Below are 12682 nucleotides of genomic sequence, written 5' to 3' on the forward strand. Positions count from 1 at the left end.
TCTGTGTTTTCTGCCCATGAGGGAGACTTGGGATGCAATAATTTAATTTCTCATGACAAAACCTTGCTAGATGAAAACCCAGTTTGGCAGCAGAATCGGCGATACCCCCATAGGAATACAAGGTAGTGAAGGCACATATAAATCAGCTGTTGGAGGTCCAAATTATTAGAGTTGCAGTTCTTATGCATCACCAATAATCTTGGTTAAGAAGAAGGATGGTGGTCTGCGCATGTGCATTGATTACCGTCAGTTAAATGCTAGTACTAGAAAGGATGCATTTTCCCTGCCCCAAATCGAAGAGTCTCTGGATTATCTGGCAGGGGCCTGTTGGTTCTCCACCATGGATTTGGCTAGTGGGTACAATCAGGCCCCTGTCACTGAGAAGGACAGGTATAAGATGGCTTTTTGTACTCCATTTGGGCTTTCAAATGGAATCGTATGCTGTTTGGGCTTTGTAATGCCCCAAGCACCTTCCAGTGCCTAATGGAAAGTTTGTTTGGAGACCAGCAATGTCAATCACTGCTTTTGTACCTATATGATGTGGTTGTATTTTCTTCCTCAATAGCCCAACACGTGGAGTACTTGGAGGTAGTTCTGAGCTGGCTGGAGCATGAACGGTTGAAGGCTAAATTAGCCAAGTGTACATTTTTCCAATGGAAGGTAAGGTATTTAGGCCATATAATATTGCCAGGGGGAGTGTAAACTGATCCCACTAAAATTTAGGTGGTAGCTGAGTGGTTCCATCTGTCTAATGTGATGTAATTATGATCATTCCTGGGCTTTGCCAGCTACTATCACCATTTTGTAGAGGGGTTTGTCAGATTGGCTGCCCCTATGCATATACTGGTTGCAGAGTGTGCTGGCTTGGGGCCCAGGAAGCAAGCCGAGCTTTTCAGAGGCCTGGATTGAGCAGTTTTATGTGAGCTTTGAGGGATTGAAATGTAAGCTCTTTACGGCCCCAGTGCTGGCCTATGCAGATTTCTCACTGCCTTTCATCCTGGAGGTGGATGCTTGCTATGGTGGGCTGGGAGCTGTCCTCTCTCAGGAACAAGGTGGTAGTGCAGCCTATTTCATATGTTAGCTGCAGTCTTAGTGCAATATGTCCAACTATAGCTCTATGAAATTAGAGTTTTGGCACTCAAGTGGGCCATGACTGAGAAATTTAGAGAGTACTTGTTGCGCCATAGGTGTGTCCTATTTACTGATAACAATCCTCTCAGCCACCTGACATCTGAAAAATAAAGGGCTACTGAGCAATGTTGGGCTGCCCAGTTGGCCTCTTTCAATTTTGAGGTCAGGTATCACTCTGGAAAGTGCAATCGAAATGCAAATGCCCTCTCTAGACAGAACCCTCCTGATCAGGCTGGGTGTGAGTGCCAGAGACTGCTGTTCCTGCCCTGGTAAAGGTAGGGCCGCTGCCAGGGGCGGAGGAGTGTGAATGCGGAGGGGCGTTCTGTCTGCTGGGGGTCAGTCTGACTCCGGTCCGCCCATCTGCCTGATCAGCCCTCCCATGGAAACAATCAGGTTTCCCATAGAAATGGGACAAAAACACAACCTGACAAGGTGACAGGACCGTGACATCACCGGAGAGCACACAGCGGTAACTCACACACAGCGGTAACCAACAACCTGACCGGTACACTTACACACAGAACCGTGACATCACCGGAGAGCGCATGGTGGTAACTTGCACTTGCCGGTCACTAACAACCGGACCGTTGTGCTCTCACAAAGAACATACATGAAACATGAGACAGAAAGTGGATGATAATGCCATAGTCCTGACAAACAGAAGCCCAATCTGACAAGGTGACAGAACCGTGACATCAAATGCAAATGAGACTGTATGGGCATTTACCTCAGTGGACAAAGAATCATGAGGCTCCAGTAAATGGAGAGATTCAATGTTGGTCATCTCAGTCAGCCTTCCTGCCACATTTTCAGACAGGAACCCAATCAAGTTCAGAATAAAAGGATGTACCCCGGTGGCAGTAAAAAGAGATATTTGTAATGGCCTCCTGATGCTGAAAATAACAAATTAAGACATCATAAACAGAGAGAAAACTCATCATAAACAGAGCAAACTCACAATGAAAGCGAACACCCTGTGTAGCCCTGGGAAAACTAGTTAGAGCTGAGTAACCTGGCTGGTGGAGTTCAAAGCATAATTGTAACCCTGTGAAACACACAGAATTAAGTTAATATAGCTGTTTGTTGCACACTGCAAAAACAACAACAATAACAAAAAAACAAAAAAAACATTATTAATTAATTATATACAACTTTGTAGAGATTAATGGTAACCTTTGCCCCTGCCATGATGATCACAGTGGCCACTTCACCAGTGGAGAAGAGCACAGCTATGCTGCCATCCCTGCCCAAAATCATCACAGCTTAAGCAGTGAACTGAATAGGGGTTTTGCCAAGATTTGTCATTGGTAGTACATTAGCAATTATTCTTCTCAAAGGTTATAGTCAGTCCCATCAGAATGACATAAGAAGATTTTTATCATACCTTCACATCAGTTGTAGGTTCAAATGTTTTGAAGCCTCTGAGCAGTCGGCCATTGTCCAGGCTATTAACAGCCAGTTCAGGTCTGCTGGTAACTGTTTTCTGGACAGCATTTCGAGCCAGATCAGCATGCTCTGGAGGAATGGGAAAACATGTTCATCTGTTAGACAAATGGAAGATATTAATGAGATAAGAATGTTGGAAATTTGTATTTATGTTATGCTAATAGAGTATCTTTTTCAGTGTATTAACGTTTTCACTGTTTTGAACCCTATTATTCCACCCCCCCAAAAAAGAATATGGTCACCCTACAGTACATGAACATTTGAAAGTAGCATGTCGATTCCACATGTGATCATGTTCATATACAGTAGCTTGTCTAATTTAGCTTTAATACTTGCTGATTCTTTCAGTTGAACCTGCTCAATACCCTAGTAGAATTCTGTCTCTTTGGGCCCTTTATTAACTTGTAATTCGCTCAGTTTTTACTTAAGCAGGAGTAAGTTACTGCTCGCTCCTCTAGTCTCTCTCAAGACTGGTAGAGATGGACTGATTTCACAGCATTATCAAGTCTCTCATGGAACTTTTGGGTGGTTATTCTGGACTAAAATGAATGTCTGTTCTCTTACATTAGCAGAGAAGAATCAACAAGATTGTTTTCTCAAATCACATTAGCATTTTTTTCTGCTTCCCATTTTGCCGCACTCACATTTTTGATGGAGATTACACAAGACAGAAGCTGTAGATCTGTGTAAGAAATGAGGAGCTGATCCATTATATTCAGCATTCATTTATGTAATCTTGATCACAGCTTGTGCTCTCGATACTTGAAGACAGGTAGATGTGCTTAAGGTTCAAGCAATTTTCCAACGTGACCGATTCTGACTGATTATTCTTCTTTCGGTCAGCTCAGGACTAGGTCACCACTTAACAGATAAATCAACTAAATGTACTGCACAACTTGAACGACTCACTCTAAGTTCATTCAACATGTTGAATTTTGAGTTGTAATTAGCTTATAATTAGCTTCTATTGCAGCAAAAAATTATTACATAATTTTTTTGCTTCGTATTGTTTTTTATTTCAAAATTGTTCTGTTTTTACATAATAGCTTTTTTGGGGGGGATAGAGGGGGTATACAGATGAACTGATACAGTAAGTAGCATGTATCATCAGTGGAGGACGTAGGGCCATTGTGCTGTATGGAACCAGTGGAGGAGGAAGGGCTGGACAGAACCAGCGGAGGAAGAAGTGTATTCAGGGTGGGCACCAGATCCAAATCTATCAGCTCAGCGAGCTCTGGCTCTGGCTCTGGGAAGGACAATGCGGCATGTGTTGGCTTTGGGTCAGTCTTGGTCTCTAGTGGGGGTGGAGGAAGGCGTTGGCGCTCACTTGGGAGTGAAGGCCACCAGGGAGTATTCACTGTAGGGGAGAATGAATGTTCTCTTCCTCTTCCCCTACAGTGAAATGTGAGCCACATAATTTGAAAGCCAAGTCCATGTACTCACATGAGGATCAGCCTTGGGCATCCGTGCCCTTAATGGTTCATTTAGTCTGGCTCTGAAAATGACATCAGAGGGCGGTTACCAAACTGCACCACATTTGCAAGATCAATGATCTCACGAACATGATCCTCTAATGGACGGTCCTCTTATGTGAGGAGGAGTATTTGGACAGCCACTAGATCAATTTGTAGGTCAGTTCTTCTGTAACGTGGTGGTGATCTTTTAGAAAAGAGGCTTAGGATCTAATCGTAGCTTCTTTTAATATAAGAAGGAAGAAGGTAATTCAATAAACATTGTAGAATACAAAAGAACTAAATATATACATCAGCGCTACAGCTTAACATAAGAACAATAACTGACAGTGAGTGAAGGAAACAAGAGGGTAAATATACACATATGAATAATGAGGAAATGGGGAACAGCTGTGGAAGATGAGTGTAATCAAAAAGGTGCATGCTTGGAAATGTTGTCCATGATCATGGGGGAAAATAAACAGTCACTTAAACTGAACTGGTGAGGGAAAAACACAGAAAAACACAAGGCAGTTCGTGGCAACATCATCATGCAATGAAGTTGTAAAATTGGCTATAACTTTACACAGACAAGGTTGGTAAGTGATTTTATCACACTAAAATCATGTTAATCTTGTGTCTATACTTTTGAAACAGTGAGTATTTTAACGTGTACGGATTGGCCCCATTCACTGTGTTACGATCCCTGGTTGTCTGCCCCATGTTTTCCGTGTCACCGTCACCATGATTCCCGGTCCTCATCATTGTGTCATTGTTCGCACCTGTTTGTCGTTTGTTATCATCATGTCTCTGTGCATTTAAACCCCGCTGTTCCTCCATTCCCTTGTCGTTTGCTGTTCTGAATGTTATGGATGTTTCTCTCGTGTGTAATGTTTCGCTGTTCATGTTTATGCCGTGTTTCCCCGTTCATGTTTATGCCGTGTTTTCCTGTTTTAGTTTCAGTTTTCCCATCGTGGATGTTTATTTTGTTCCTGTTTGCTTGTTTTCACTCTGTTCTCAAATAAACCCGCATTTAGATCCCACTCCCTGTCTGCCTTCGTCTGCCTGCATAACAGAACGAACGACCCACTATGGATCTAGCGGTTCAACAGGCGAACTTTAAACTCCTCTGCCTCAAACAAGAGGACCGTCCGATTGAAGACCATATCCGCGATTTCCTCGAGCTGGCGAGTGTCGCGGACTTCCCGGACTCCTCCCTGGTGGTCCTTTTCCGGGGCAACCTGACCAGTTCGCTCAAGGAGCGGTTGCCACCGGCGACGGGCGGCAGGACGCTCCACGATTTTGTGGAGGAGATGCTTCTGGCATGCGGCTCGCCGTTCACTGTGGGTGTTGTTGAGGAGGATCCTGCCTCTCCCCCCACAGTGGTGACCCTCCAGTCGTCCATGGCTCGTCCTGTTTCACCTGCCCCACCTGCCCCACCTGCCAGCAAGCCAACCCCCACGCCTGCCTTGATCAATGAGCCAGCGCTGCCAACTTCGTCCGCCCGGAGGAGGAGGAGGAAAAGAAAGGCTTCCACTCCCCAGCTCACGCCTGCCACGGTCTGCGAGCCAGAGCCCACGCCTGCCACGGTCTGCGAGCCAGAGCCCACGCCTGCCACGGTCTGCGAGCCTGAGCCCACGCCAGCCACGGTCAGCGAGCCTGAGCCCACGCCAGCCACGGTCAGTGAGCCTGAGCCCACGCCAGCCACGGTCAGCGAGCCAGCGCCTACGCCTGCCACAGTCAGTGAGCCAGCGCATGTAGCCTTGTATGTCAGTGAGCCAGCGCCTGCACCTTCGACCGTCCCAGAGCCAGCGCCAGTAGCCTCGATCGTCCCAGAGCCAGCACCAGTAGCCTTGCCCGTCCCAGAGCAGCGCCAGTAGCCTCAACCGTCCAAGAGCCAGCGCATCTCGCGTCTCCCAGGGCTCCGCCTCTTGAACCTCTCGAGCCTTCCAGGGCTCCGCCTCTTGAACCTCTCGAGCCTTCCAGGGCTCCGCCTCCCGAGCCTCCCAGGGTTCCGCCTCCCGAGCCTCCCAGGGCTCCGCCTCTCCAGCCTCCCAGGGCTCCGTCTCTCGAGCCACCCGGGCCTCCCAGGGCTCCGCCTCTCGAGCCTCCTAGGGCTCTGCCTCCCGAGCCTCCCAGGGCTCCGTCTTTCGAGCCTCCCAGGGCTCCACCTCTCAAGCCACCCGAGCCTCCCAGGGCTCCCGCCTCTCGAGCCTCCCAGAGCATCCTACGGTGCCACCTCCCTTGGCTCCACCTCCAGAGCCCTCCAGGCCTCTGCCTCTAGAACCTCCTACGGTGCCACCTCCCTTGGCTCCGCCTCCAGAGCCTTCCAGGCCTCCGCCTCTCCAGCCTCCCAGGGCTCCGTCTCTCGAGCCACCCGGGCCTCCCAGGGCTCCGCCTCTCGAGCCTCCTAGGGCTCTGCCTCCCGAGCCTCCCAGGGCTCTCGGCTCTTCTCGAGCCTCCCAGGGCTCCACCTCTCAAGCCACCCGAGCCTCCCAGGGCTCCCGCCTCTCGAGCCTCCCAGAGCATCCTACGGTGCCACCTCCCTTGGCTCCACCTCCAGAGCCCTCCAGGCCTCTGCCTCTAGAACCTCCTACGGCGCCACCTCCCTTGGCTCCGCCTCCAGAGCCTTCCAGGCCTCCGCCTCTAGAGCCTCCTATGGCGCCACCTCCCTCTGCTCTGCCTCCTGAGCCTCCCTCAGCTCTGCCTCCTGAGCCTCCCTCAGCTCCACCTCCTGAACCTCCCACGGCTCCGACCCCTGAGCCTCCAGAGCTTTCCATGGTTCCGCCTCCCTCGGCTCGGCCTCCTGAGCCTCTCTCTGCTCTGCCTCCTGAGCCTCCTTCAGCTCTGCCTACTGAGCCTCCTTCAGCTCCACCTCCTGAGCCTCCCACGGCTCCGACCCCTGAGCCTCCAGAGCTTTCCATGGTTCCGCCTCCCTAGGCTCCGCCTCCCTCGGCTCGGCCTCCTGAGTCTCCCTCGGCTCCACCTCCTGAGCCTCCCGAGCCTTCCTCGGCTCCTCCTCCACCTCCTGAGCCTCCCACAGCTCCGTCTCCTGAGCCTCCCGAGCCTTCCTTGGCTCTGCCTCCTGAGCCTTGCTCGGCTCCGCCTCCTGAGCCTCCCACAGCTCCGCCTCCTGAGCCTCCCGAGCCTCCCTCAGCTCCGCCTCCTGAGCCTCCAGAGCCTCCCTGAGCCTCCCGAGCCTCCCTCAGCTCGCCTCCTGAGCCTCCAGAGCCTCCCTCAGCTCTGCCTCCTGAGCCTCCCACGACTCCGACTCCAGAGCCTCCTATGGTTCCACCTCCTGAGCCACCCATGGCTGGGTCTTTCACGGCTCTCGGAGTTCCCCATGGCTGTCCTGTGGCTGCCTCCCAGGCCTCCTGAACCTGTCCCTGCCCCTTGGACTGCCTTCTTGCCCTCTGTGCCCCTTTGGACTTCCTGCTTGCCCCCTGTGCCCCCTTGGACTGCCTTCTTGCCCTCTGTGCCCCCTTGGTCTGCCTGTCTGCCCCTTGTGCCCCCTTGGACTGTCTGGTTTCCCCGTGTGCTCTCCGTGGTCTGCCAGTCTCCCCCCTCATTCCTTGGACGATTTTGTTTTGTTTTTTTGTGTATGTTTTGTTTTGTTTAGGATCATCTGGAATCCGATCCTTTGAGGGGGGGTTATGTTACGATCCCTGGTTGTCTGCCCCATGTTTTCCGTGTCACCGTCATCATGTTTCCCGGTCCTCATCATTGTGTCATTGTTCGCACCTGTTTGGCGTTTGTTATCATCATGTCTCTGTGCATTTAAACACCACTGTTCCTCCATTCCCTTGTCGTTCGTTGTTCTGAATGTTATGGATGTTTCTCTCGTGTGTAATGTTTCGCTGTTCATGTTTATGCCGTGTTTCCCCTGTCCGTGTCCCTTCAAGGTTTTCCTGTTTTAGTTTCAGTTTTTCCATCGTGGATGTTTATTTTGTTCCTGTTTGCTTGTTTTCACTCTGTTCTCAAATAAACCCACATTTATATCCCACTCCCTGTCTGCCTTCGTCTGCCTGCATAACACACTGTAACCAAGATTTTTTATTCTTTTTTTTTTTTTAAGAAAAGGAGGGACAAGTCAAAATACATTTTTGTGGTCATCAACATTATTCCACAAATGCTTTCAATTGAGCTTAACTTGTATTGAACCTGGAATATTACTTTAAGGAAAAAAACCTTCGGAGATTCTCTCTGTGCATACAAATAACATGCTGAGCAAAATATTTGTCAACCTGAATAACTTACAAACCTCAAATAATGTGTGCATGCTCTTATAACATCATGAGAGGTAATGATAACTGACTTTTTGAAGTAAATGAGCACTTCTTCCATTAATGTTCCATTATAGTAAATTACACATGCTTCAAGGGGATTCCACCTTTATCAAACTAACGGTGGCTGGCTCGGTCAAAGATGAATGAGAATGTAGTATAATTTAGTAAATGACTCCTTAAGCAAGCCACAGCATTGACAATGAGGGATGTACAAAGGCACTCATGGTTAGGATTTGCTTCACATTAACAAGTCTTTTTAGTTTCTATGAGAAAACAGGCCAGCAACTCACAAAACCATTGATTTGAATCCTTGTGTGTATTCAGATGTGTCATGGCAATTCAAAGTAAGGGGGCATGTGCCCCCTCAGATATTTGAGCCAAGAGAATTTTAAATTGATTATTTGAACTTCCAAAAACATATTTTTACCTTTGATAATTAAGCTGAATGATTATTTAATGTAAAAAAAGAATGAGCATGTGGCAGAATATTTTATTCACATTCAAAATTTTGTTCTGCTAAAGGCAACATCCCGTGGCTGCCTTATATCATGCTCACGGGGAATGTCGAGCACATATGGGAAAGCATGATGTTAAGCTAATTAATTAAGTCAACTTATGGGCAGTGAACCATGTCTGTATCAGTGGACCAGTCAATCTTTTTTTTTTTTCAGTCTAATATAGATTATGTGAATACTTTTTTTGCCTCTTATGTCGTGAATGGAAAACATGTGCACAAAAGAAGTAGCAAAAGTACAAGAAAGTGTTGCAAAACTATCTGAAGATGTAAAAATGCAATTGAATGCAACCATTACTGATACAATTACTGATTAAAACAGGTGTTTTATACAATTTCCTGTGATTTATACTGCTTGTTGCAGCAATATGAACTTCACATAAATGGTGCTGGTGTGTTGGGTTTGGTTGACCCTGGTGCCGCCTCAAAAAAATTAGGCATGACACCCCTGTGTGTATTACACGCCACAAAATGAGGACTCTTCCAATGGGAGTGTTACTGGCACTTCCTTTTATACAGGATGTCTAGAAATTGTGATGGCTGAAGCCCCCATGAAAAAGTGACATTTATTGCTCTGCATGTTTGATGGGTTTCCGCTCGAGAGGAAGTTTCACTGAAAAACTGCACTGTGTTACAATCAAATGAATTCCATTTACCTCTGCATTTGAAATTGAGCTGTGAGAATTGATCTCCATATATGGGTGATTCTTCATTTGGGTGTTCTTTTGACTACTTGAAATCTTATAAAATGAATCTTCTTCACCATATGTTTGTCGATAAATGTATCACATGTCCTAAAATGATCTGATCTGCATAAACTTCATTTGGATTTTTGTTATGGTGTGGATTTTTGATACTGTGCAAGATTATTATGATATTTTCAGTTTTTTGGCCAAATAAATTTAATAAATGGTGGGTAAGTTAGCTTGCACACAATTTCAATTTTTAAAAATTACAAAAGAAACGTATTGCTTTTTAATTAAAATTTTCAAATACTCATAGATTTGGTAGAATGACACCTCCATAAACATACTCAGATTACATTTTATGATCGTTAAACTGTCACTGCAGCCCTGGCAAAGAAATGCCCACCTGTCTCGTCTCTCACTTTTTGGGAAAATCTCAGTTGCACTTTATTTTACTATTCTACATTTACGTAGTATATAAGTACAACAACTACAGTAATTACTAGGTACTAACCCTAAACCTGATCCCAACCCTAACTTTAACCCATATTTATTACATGTAACCCAATATTACTCAGTACTTCCTTTGGTAAGTACACTGTAAGTATACTGAAAGTACACATACTGTAAAATAAAATGCTTGGCATGAGGCCAATGACAGCAGTGATTCTTTGAAAATAAATGACAAATTCCATGCATAAATATACATTTAAATAATAAAAAAAATGTTCTTTTCTTTTCTTTTCTTAGGAAAAAGTGCAAGATAGAATTTTCCTGTGTTTTTAAAATATATAAATGTTTTGATATAAATTGTGGGGGCAAATGAAAAGTCTAGGAAGGGGGCAAGCCCAGAATGGAGAATTCTTACAAATTTAGCCTTTCACATTTTCTCTTAAAAATTAGAGAACAATAAATAAAGAGACACTAAAAAGATAAAATATATAATAACTTCTGCTGGGTAAATATCATGTTGACATATGTAAATAAAAAGTGTAAATCCTCTTTTACTTTTTTTGAGGGATTATGTGAAAACCTTTCAGAGTTTCAAGTACTTTAAGAAACAAAATAGAAAGTCAGAAGCATTGTGTTCCTCAAAACAAAATCGTAAGACTGAAGCTTTATGTTCCTCTATGTTGAAATATCTATCATTTGTGCAGTCTTTAGTGTCTTCACACATTACCCCATTTCACCATAAACCTTGCCATAAATTTCCCTGTCCTTGTGCCTTTTTTATAATTTGTTTTAGGTTCTGTTAGTTGTATTTTCATCTTGGTAGTTGTGTATTGCAATCTTCAAGTGTTCCTTGTCTTTTAATCCAGATGCGAAATAAAGAAAAAAGTCACCCTAATTGAAGAATCCTCCATTTATGGTACATAATACCAATTGTATTAATCCCATTCAAACCTGTGCTGAGGACAGACTCCTAATCTGTAGCCTTTCACTGTTTTTCAACATGCATGCATTAATTCATGTTATTGCTATGGCAAGAACGATGAAGATTTGTGATCTTGCTGTTTCATAAATCACTTCAGTATGACACATCCAAATAGATTTATTGATTAAAGGGACCCAAAAATAAATAAATAAATAAATAAATGACATGAGGTCATTTTATGGAGCATGTTTATCCTTTCTTCTTAATACTCTAGTCTTAGAGTGATTGTGATTGTGCTGTGGGAAAAATCATAAACTTAAAATCATAACTTCCTCTTCCTCTTCATCCACCTCCATGATGATGACATAGATAATCATTTTCACAGAGACAACTCAGTGACCTTTATCAAAGCTTCTGCTGTGTGTTTGAAGACAAACGTGAGATACAGCTGCACTCTAAGCTAAGAGTCTTGCTGACCTTTTAAAAATAGAATGTGTTTGAAAACTCTCTTGTACTCATTTTTAAATGGCCTATTCATCCATAACTGACAATAGTTTCAACTAGGAAGTACTGCTCTTGTTCTTGTGCATGATTAGGTCCTTAAAATATCCTAAAATTAACCCAGATGTGAGGTGTTCTGTCAGACTTTGTTTTGTGTTCCTATGCTGTCAAAGAAATGTTCAGAGCCATACCTCACATTCTCTGCTGATAAATTACCATGGATGCATTTAAAGTCCTATAAAGACATCAAAAGCAATCTGGGTGATTAAACTGCAAGGCTTAGAGGTAGAAAATGTGAAACCTATACACAAAAACACACACACAAACACACACAAGCAAAGACATCTGAATGGTGATGATGGTATCAAGAGCAATATCTGTAATTCGCAGTGGCACCATGCATCTGTTTCTGTTATTTCCCGCCAGAAGCGAATAAAGCTCTGGCAGCTGGCTGGAATAATAACATACATTAGGTGCATTTTGCTGATCAAGCATTTTGAGAAGATTTTTTTCCCCCCAACGAGCCTTTAACAGATATTCTGGTAAGAACACAAAAATTAACAAGTGCGTTACTTTACAGATTTATATTAAAATGCAAGATGTTTTTTAAAATCTGTATATGTGATAATTTTCAATAATGGTTTCCTCATGTGAAAATTATAGAATGTAATTATAGAACTATGAATGTTATACGACTGAATTGTTTATTCATATTTAAGTCATATTCTCTCATACACAGTTACTGATGCTTCATAAATGTGTATTTCCAATGTCCCACAGGCCTCTAATTAAAATCTCTATCTACTGCAAGAGCTAACATTAACAGATATGTATGTTAAATATGTTAAATATCACCAGGCTCTTTAAGATTTGTTATTATTATTTATTTATTTGTATTTTATATATTTTTTGCAATCACCGTTACAGAACATAAAACAATAACACTTCACAATAAGGTTGTATTCATGTGATTAGTTTTTTATCTCATTAACATGAACTGTATGTACAATAGGCTTACTTTTATATCACTTAAGTTCAGTTAATGTAAATTTCAACATATGCTAATTGATTGTTAGCATAAAACATTTTCCATTTTAATATTAGTTAATACAGTAAAAACAAAATATTGTTTATTTTGAAACATAAGTATCTGGAAATATCAGGGAATTTAAATAATTAAATAAATACAAATAATCAAAGAATAAATAAATAATCAACCTTATAAATCTATAATGAATGATATGGTCATGGAAACCTGAAAATATCAGGGAATTTTAAAATAGGGATTTTCA

Source organism: Xyrauchen texanus, chromosome 13 (genome assembly GCF_025860055.1).
Source record: "Xyrauchen texanus isolate HMW12.3.18 chromosome 13, RBS_HiC_50CHRs, whole genome shotgun sequence".
In the NCBI taxonomy this organism is placed as follows: Eukaryota; Metazoa; Chordata; class Actinopteri; order Cypriniformes; family Catostomidae; genus Xyrauchen; species Xyrauchen texanus.